The sequence below is a fragment of the Gallus gallus genome, chromosome 12 (genome assembly GCF_016699485.2).
Source record: "Gallus gallus isolate bGalGal1 chromosome 12, bGalGal1.mat.broiler.GRCg7b, whole genome shotgun sequence".
Classification (NCBI taxonomy): domain Eukaryota; kingdom Metazoa; phylum Chordata; class Aves; order Galliformes; family Phasianidae; genus Gallus; species Gallus gallus.
In genome coordinates, this window is record NC_052543.1 from 16,500,284 (window position 1) to 16,507,872 (window position 7,589).

A 7,589-nucleotide genomic window follows, 5' to 3' on the forward strand; every position below is an offset into this window, starting at 1 on the left:
AACCCAGTTGCTCAACTTCCTGCAGCAACGAGGAGTGACTACACTGTAGATGAAGAAATATTTCCTTCAGTTTACCCTAAATCCCAGCCAGTGATGTAACCAGTAATTCCTTGTTTTGGCGTTGCCGAATGCTGTGATGAGCAGGAAGGCAAAGGTTTTCAATGGATTCTCCAGGCACTACTCCAGGGGATGTTCAAAACCCCTGTGAAATCTTTTCCATTTTCCCATCTCAGTCCTCACGACAGCTGCCATCACAGTATCCTTGCACTTGGTCTCGCCAAGGGCAGCAGTTGGAGCTGGGACACTTCCAGCTCGTTTTGCTACCCTGTCTGAGATGACATTTTAAGCTGCAACTGCTCCATGTTTAACAGGCGTTGTGTCAAGGGACTAACCTCTCATCACCCATACCCATCCCTCGTTCGGTCAGGAAGCTGCTAAATGCTTGTTCACATCATGGTGATAATTGCCTATGAGAAAAGGTCTTCCGTTCTGCATCTTCCATTGCACAACTGCACCAATCCGAATTCCTGCAGCTGACCTTTTCCTGCTGTTTCCTCCTCCTATATGAATGAACATTAATAGCTGAGATTTTCCCTCCTCTGCTCCCTGCTCTGCCCTTTCTGAGTACAACTCAGAGCAACGTGGTCAACAATTTGCACAGATCTGAAAAAAGCACAAGCAATTTTCATAGATGGGGATTTTACTTTTCCTTAGCAGCATAAACAGGATATTCTGCTCAAAATAAAACTAAGTGCCTCAACGTTATCTATCATGCACATAATATTCTCCAACCGAACACTCCTATTTGCATGATGTTAAACACAATCTGAGGGAAATACGACTTGTTTCAATAGATCAGGAATTTAAAGAGATCACTCCATGCGCTATCGTTGTTATCGACATCTTAAACTTCCCCCAGCAGAAAGCTGCCCAGAATGAGGACAGCAAAAGTGAGTTCATTCTGCAGCATCCAGGAACTAACTCTGCCTCCCGCGGGAGCTGGGGCTTTCCTTTGGCCTTGGAACCAAGGAACTTGCAACTTTGGCTGCGCATGTTTATGTTTCCATCCCTGATCCAACGTCAGCTGGAAAAAAAAAAGGCTCTGGGGGCTTTCTGTGCACAAGGACAAGCTCCCAGCCTGCTGCTGCCAGGACAGCAATGCATGCAGAAGAAATGCTGGCTGATGCCTGGCATCCACGTACCTTCCGGTGACGCCGGCATGGGCTCTTCAGGAAAAGCTGTAGCTGCAGCACAGGGAAGCCTTTGAAGTTGACATTAGTGGGGTTGGAGCTGGTTTGAACTGCGGAGGAGAAGTGATACGAAAAGAAAAGGCTTTTATGCTGACAGTCAAGCTTAAGCCTGCCCTCGCTGCACGCGAAGTGTGAGCTCAAAACTTAAAGAGGGGAAAATGAAAGGGCTGGATTCAGCGGACAGCTCAAGCTTGGCTGTCAGGGGAATAAAGCCTTTGATAAAGAACAAATCCCATCCTCAGCTATTCCCACGGGTGGCACTAGCTTCAGCAGCTCCAAAGGCCGGGCTGTGCCACCAAGGCAAGTACCCAGCACCCTCCCATGCACTTCTGCTCCTCCAAACTCACAGGCAGTCTAGTGCAGAGAGTCCCCTCAGCATCACAGCTCCCTCCACGTCCCACCACAGCCCCAACAAGTGAAGATTCATTCACAAAATGTGCAACGTAGCAACAGCACATCGCACAGTCAAAGTTGGACCTTGAGAGAGAGAGAGAAAAAAAAAAGCAAGCAGCTCATAATTACTTGGGTTATATTTGCCTTTCCAAGGGGCATAACATTTTACGTGATTCATTAAGATCAGGGCCTCAGGTGTATCTGTGAAGGCTGTGCTGGCACAGAAATTAATCATCCGAAGGCATGGGGCTGGGTCTGATGGTGGCTCCCGTGCCACCTGACCCCTGGGGACACTGCTGTGCCAGCACTCAGCTCCAGGCACTGCAGCCTGCAGCCAGCCCTGAGGTGCTCATGTTCTTCCCTCCACGGCCCTCGTGCTGTTGTGGTAGCAATCAAAGCAGTTTAATTAGAAGGAAAGAACTGAACCACTGAAGCTCTGCTGTAATGTGGCTTGCGGGTGTTTTTGGTCCCAGTCCCCACGGTTGGTGCTTCTCTGTAGCAGCCAGGATGGGGCCATCGGGTCAACAATAGGATGTGCTGGGCTGCTGCCAAGGTCAGGGCTGGGGACTGTCAGCCCCTCTGCAAATCCTCAGGCTGCATCCAGGTGGGGCACAGCTGGGGGAAAGCAACGCATGCATACAACGGTTGATTTCAGCCACGGTATTTTTGAGATTGTTTTATAATAAACTCAAAGATCCACCGCTGTTCTATTCCTGCATGGCTGCATGAGTAATTACTGCTGTACAGCAGCCTAACCTTTCGAGTATTTGCATTTCACATTGCATCCTTACCAGAAATAAGAGGTAACTGCACTCATCTGCAAAATGCCTCGGGTAACATTGATCATCAGGGGAATGGCAGAGTAAGGTGCACACTGTGTGTGTCACAGTGCCACTTCCCTGTCACTTCGGCTCTGTTTGTTAGCAGAAAACGTACTTTTACTGCACTCCCTCCTTCAGCTCGAATCTCCTGCAGAAGGAGCAGAGCCACAGAGGGCTTTGCTTTGCAAGATGCTGCTGAGCTCTCTGACAGCAGCCTGTGCTCCATCAGCAGGAGCTGTTCTCTGCGCTGGGGCAGGAGAGGAGGCCACGAACTGGTGCAAGCATCCCCGGGGCGACGTGTCTTTTGGCACAGGGTGAATCTCTGACGAGTTCATTTGGTAAGATCTCGCAGACTTTCCACAAACACATTCCTGACATAGGAGCCGAGAGACAGCTCCTAAAACCTTCACTAAGGTGCCATTAGCTCTGTTCTTCCATACAGAAGTGGGGTTTGATCCAAATGTTGTAGGAACTTTTCTGCACACTTCAATGCCTTTTTGATCAGAAGCCTCGGTCCTTCTGGCACAAACATCCCTCCCCAGCACTAAATCTCATTAGGAGTTGAAAAGACTGACGGAAACCGCACCGCTGTAAGGGGAGGAAGGGCTGGGGTTGCTGCTCTTGTTTCCAGAGCATGAAATAAGGTATTGAATAATGAGTTTTTCTGGTGTTGCTTGAGTTCTGTGGGCAGATTGCTACAGCTGATTCCTAGCCACGCACTGTACAAACTCACAAGCAAGCTCCCTTGGTGGCACACCAGGTCGGGGAGACCTACGCCGGCCTTTTGTGCATGGGGAGGCAAAAGGTAGGAGTGCTGAGCCCTGGGGCCGTAACCCCCAGCCAGGTGGTGCTGGCACAAAGCATCGCTGTGGGTGGGCTACACCGTGCTGCGTGGCTGCACACTGGGCAGGGGCTGCCGAGCAGGCGGGCGCTCTCAGGGCAGCAATGGTCATCCACAAACGCCCCAGAGGAGGAAGTGATAACCGCAGACTTTCTCAGCTCAGCACCGCAGGGCTGGCCACATTACGAATGAACTTTCCCCATTCAGACTCAGGTTTCATCACATTAAGAAGAAACAGAAGAAAGGCTGGAACTGGAGAGGGGATGGAAAGAAACAAAGAGCAGAGCAGAGCAGCATTAGTCATTAGAAATAACATGTCAGGAGATCCTTTTCAAAAATAACATAAACAGCTCGCTTTGCTTCCTACGTCAGAAACGGTGATTCCATATCTGTTATTCTAGAGAAAGGGCTGTTAACTATTAATAATACATATAGACATTAAAGACAGCAGAGAAATGATGTTACACGGGTAAGCGAACTGACAATACATTATCTTCAGCAACTTTGATTATTATGAAGCATTTAGAGAGCATCTTAATAAGCTTGCAGCAAGACAGAAGCCCTCCTTCAGAATGCTGTGCTCCTACCTACAACAAAACCAGATTTTCCCAGGGCAGGTGTGCAGCACAGGGCTGGCCGTGACTTCTGAGAGACCCTCTCTTCTTCCAAATTCCATCTCTTACCTCGAATTCATCCACTGCTCTGCGCCGCCTGCCCACCCCTGACTCTGTATCAAATATATTTTCAACTTGTCCTAATAAAAAATCTGTGAAGCAACAGGAGTGAGGGCAGGAGGAAGGCAGGGCTGCCTGGGTGGGGAGCAGAGCTTGGAAAGGGGCAGCAGCTCAACCTGTCTTCATTTTGCAGTTCGAATGTATTTTCCTCCCTTAACTTTACAGCCCTGAGTCCATTACTCCTCCCGTGAAGCTGAAATTATGGGGAAGAATGGATCAGTGCATTTACTCGGCATCGTTATGTGTCAAGTACTACAGAAGTATTAAATTGGGAAGGAAATTTTAAAACCATTCTTCTGACATGAGTCACAGGAGTAAGCTATCAGGAGCCATGTCACAGGCTGGCAAGAAACATACAGCATCTTTACGATTCTTCCTTTTATAGAGCCCAAGCCATAAACAATAGAAACAAGGGAAGGGAGAGAATGTCATTTCATTCGACTAAACGTGACATAAATTTAATAATGAATAATAGCCGTTATCTATAAAAATATGAAAAGCCATTTTCAAAATCATTAGCTCTAATTGCAAATGAATTTTGCGGCTTCTTTTCTATTCTGCATCTCTGTAATGAACTCTGATAAATTCAAGGGACTACATGTTAAATAAAGAGATAGAAGAGTCTAATTTGCTGCTTCATTAAACCGGCTTATTTCTAGAACATCTTGCTGTTGCTCTGAATTTCCCATCTCTGAAAGGTGGAGACAATGGAGCTATCTGTCTCTAATGTAGTGTGGCACACAATTAGGGATTCAAAAGGATGCGAATCTCTTTCCATCAGAGATACATGCAGCGATTATTATTTTATTACCAAATACTGTCAGCATTACATATTTCCAACAGTTACTGTGACACCTGACTTGCATGTTAAGTTTGCACAAAGCGTTATAAAAAAGTCAGATGGAGTTTATTTATACCACATTATTCCTTCTTACGTAGGCCTTCACAGAGTCTGGTACAGCTGAACGTTCGTGGAGTTTAACACTGAAGATTTGCAGTCAGAATACAAAGATGATGCTCTGTCGTGCGGATGTGGTTTTAAGGCAGTGATATAGCACAAGCTCAACCTTACAAACCATGGTCACAAATCAACAAAAAGCATATCTGAACCTCTATTCAGCAAAGCACCCACACACATGAATCTCAGGCACTGTCCTTTGCAGGGATAAATTTTAATGCAACCGAAGATCTTTCCGCTTCAATCAAAACTCACCTTTAGCGTTAGCCCCAAAGGTCTCTAACCTCTGCTTGCACCAAGTGGCTCTGGCTAAAAGCAGGTACGCAACAGGAAAGTGGTTGAAATGGACCTGGAAACATAAACAGATTTTAGCTGTGAGCTGATAGAATAAAAATGCTTTATTAGATGCAATGTGAGCTTAGGTATAACATCCACGATCAGAACGTGGCAAGTTATCCATGGGGAAGACTCACCTGGTAGCCTGAAACGCATCAAAAAGACATGATTGAGGCATATGGAGATAGAATACAACCCTAAATATGTATTTCAGACCTCTATATACATATATTCCCTTCACATACCTACTGTGTGCTCAGCATTACCACTCATGTACAATGGGGCTACCAAACCAGGTCTGCAAAGTCCTACTTACATAGAATCATTAAGTTTGGAAGAAACTTCTAAGGTCATCAAGTCCAACCATTGACCATCAGCACTATGCTCATTGAACCACGTCCGAAGTGCCACAGATACCTTTTACTTGGAAAAAGCACTGCACAGCCTCCACTCTGGATTTCATCCTCTTCTGAGCTCCACCCTACTGGAGCTTCATGCACAGAAAGCTAAAGCAAACAGGACCCGGGGTCTCCCATCCTGCCCTACACTGATACAGATGTGTTGTGCTGACAGAAAACTGTCACCTCTGTGAATGTCACACATGGGTCAGGTCAGGTGTCACACACACGTCCAAGGAGAGCATGATGAATGCCATTCAGATTCCCATGTAGATTGTTGACGATGTGTGCTTCCCTATCTCACCATTAATGTTAGAATTGAGTGACACAGCTCAGCTTAAAAGTTTGTGGTACAAAGGAAGATGGATCCAGCCTTGACAGTTCTATGCATAATAACTGCGGTCACTTTCTCATGGAGAAGAGAGTCTCCAGCCAATCACATAACCCAAATTGCTGTGCCAGCATAATGGAGACCAAGAGCTGTAGCATAATTTATAACCATACAGAGTAAAAAGGAGGGAAAGAAACTACCCAGAATATTGGACTTGAGAATTTAAACTCACAAGTCAGGACATTCAAAATCATGGCTCCCGCAGCACCCATAACTTAGCTCCCTGCACGTATGTAGCATGTACTGCTGAGTAGGAGCTCATATTTATGCCTCGCTCTTGCTCTGCCAGAAACAGAGTTATGGCTGCTGAGGGAACTGTAAGTTTGATTTTCGTGACTTTTGTGCACTGAATCTTTAAGAAAGGGAAAAAAAAAGTCACCTGTTTGGATGGTGGCAAATGGCTCTCCTCCATTCACCCGTATTTCCACTTTGTCTTCTCTCCTCCTGCCTCTTCAGGTCCAGGTAAAACTATGGATTATACACAAACAGAGAGGAATAGTTGTTGAAAAGAAGTGACCCGTGCCTTCTCTGGAAGAGATGGCATCTTTGCATACAGTCTCAACCCACATAGGACCTCGGCAGGCAGGCTGCCTTAAAAACACAACAGCCTTGGGAGCGAGTTTTTATTTACAAAATGGTGTTCACAGTCACCATTTAAAATAAGCCATACCCTCTCTCTGCAAGGGACTTACAATGACCTCCAAGACACAGCTAACTGGAAGACATTTACAACACTGGTTCTAAAGTCATCAAGATGAACATATTCACAAATGGAAGAAGCAATGGTGAAAGTCTGAGCCTCTATTTCAGAGCCATTTACCAGCACCAGTTGCACTGCTGCTCTGGAGAGGTGAAGAAGACCGCGTTTTCCTTTTCTGTCTGCAGTGGTAGTAGCTCTTATGTGGCCTTTTTGCTGGAAATACTACTTGGGAGATTGGCACATACCTTCAAAGAAATTTTCTTCTGCTTCTCTTCTCAGCGCTATTAAGTAATGCCTGTTGCAGTGGCTCAGATGTGGTTACAGTGAGGGGAGCTGCGCCTCTGCCGAAGGCTGCAGGAACCAACACGAAGCTTCCTGATGGCTTGGATAACCTTTGGGTTGAGTCCTAAATTGCTTCACCTCTTCAGCTTCTCCACTGCCTCCCCATCACCGTGCTGACAGCCCTCGTGTAACAGCAGCAAACACAGCAGTGCACGTGTCTAGGCCCCGCTCACAGCTAACTGCAAGGAAGAAAAAAAAACAGGTAGTGCTAACGAGGTTAACATGTGGTGTTTTGATGTGCTGGGGCACACTGCTGGGATGGTTGGTTTTGTGACAAATGTTTCTCATTCCATTGGGTCATTTATTTGTAGGGGGAAGAAAAGAAAAGAAAATTAACCTGGACGCTGCCTCTGTGTCCCTGCACAGCAATGCTTTCCTTTGGAGGCCCCACTGATTAAAAAAAAAATGCTTTTAATTTGACTTCC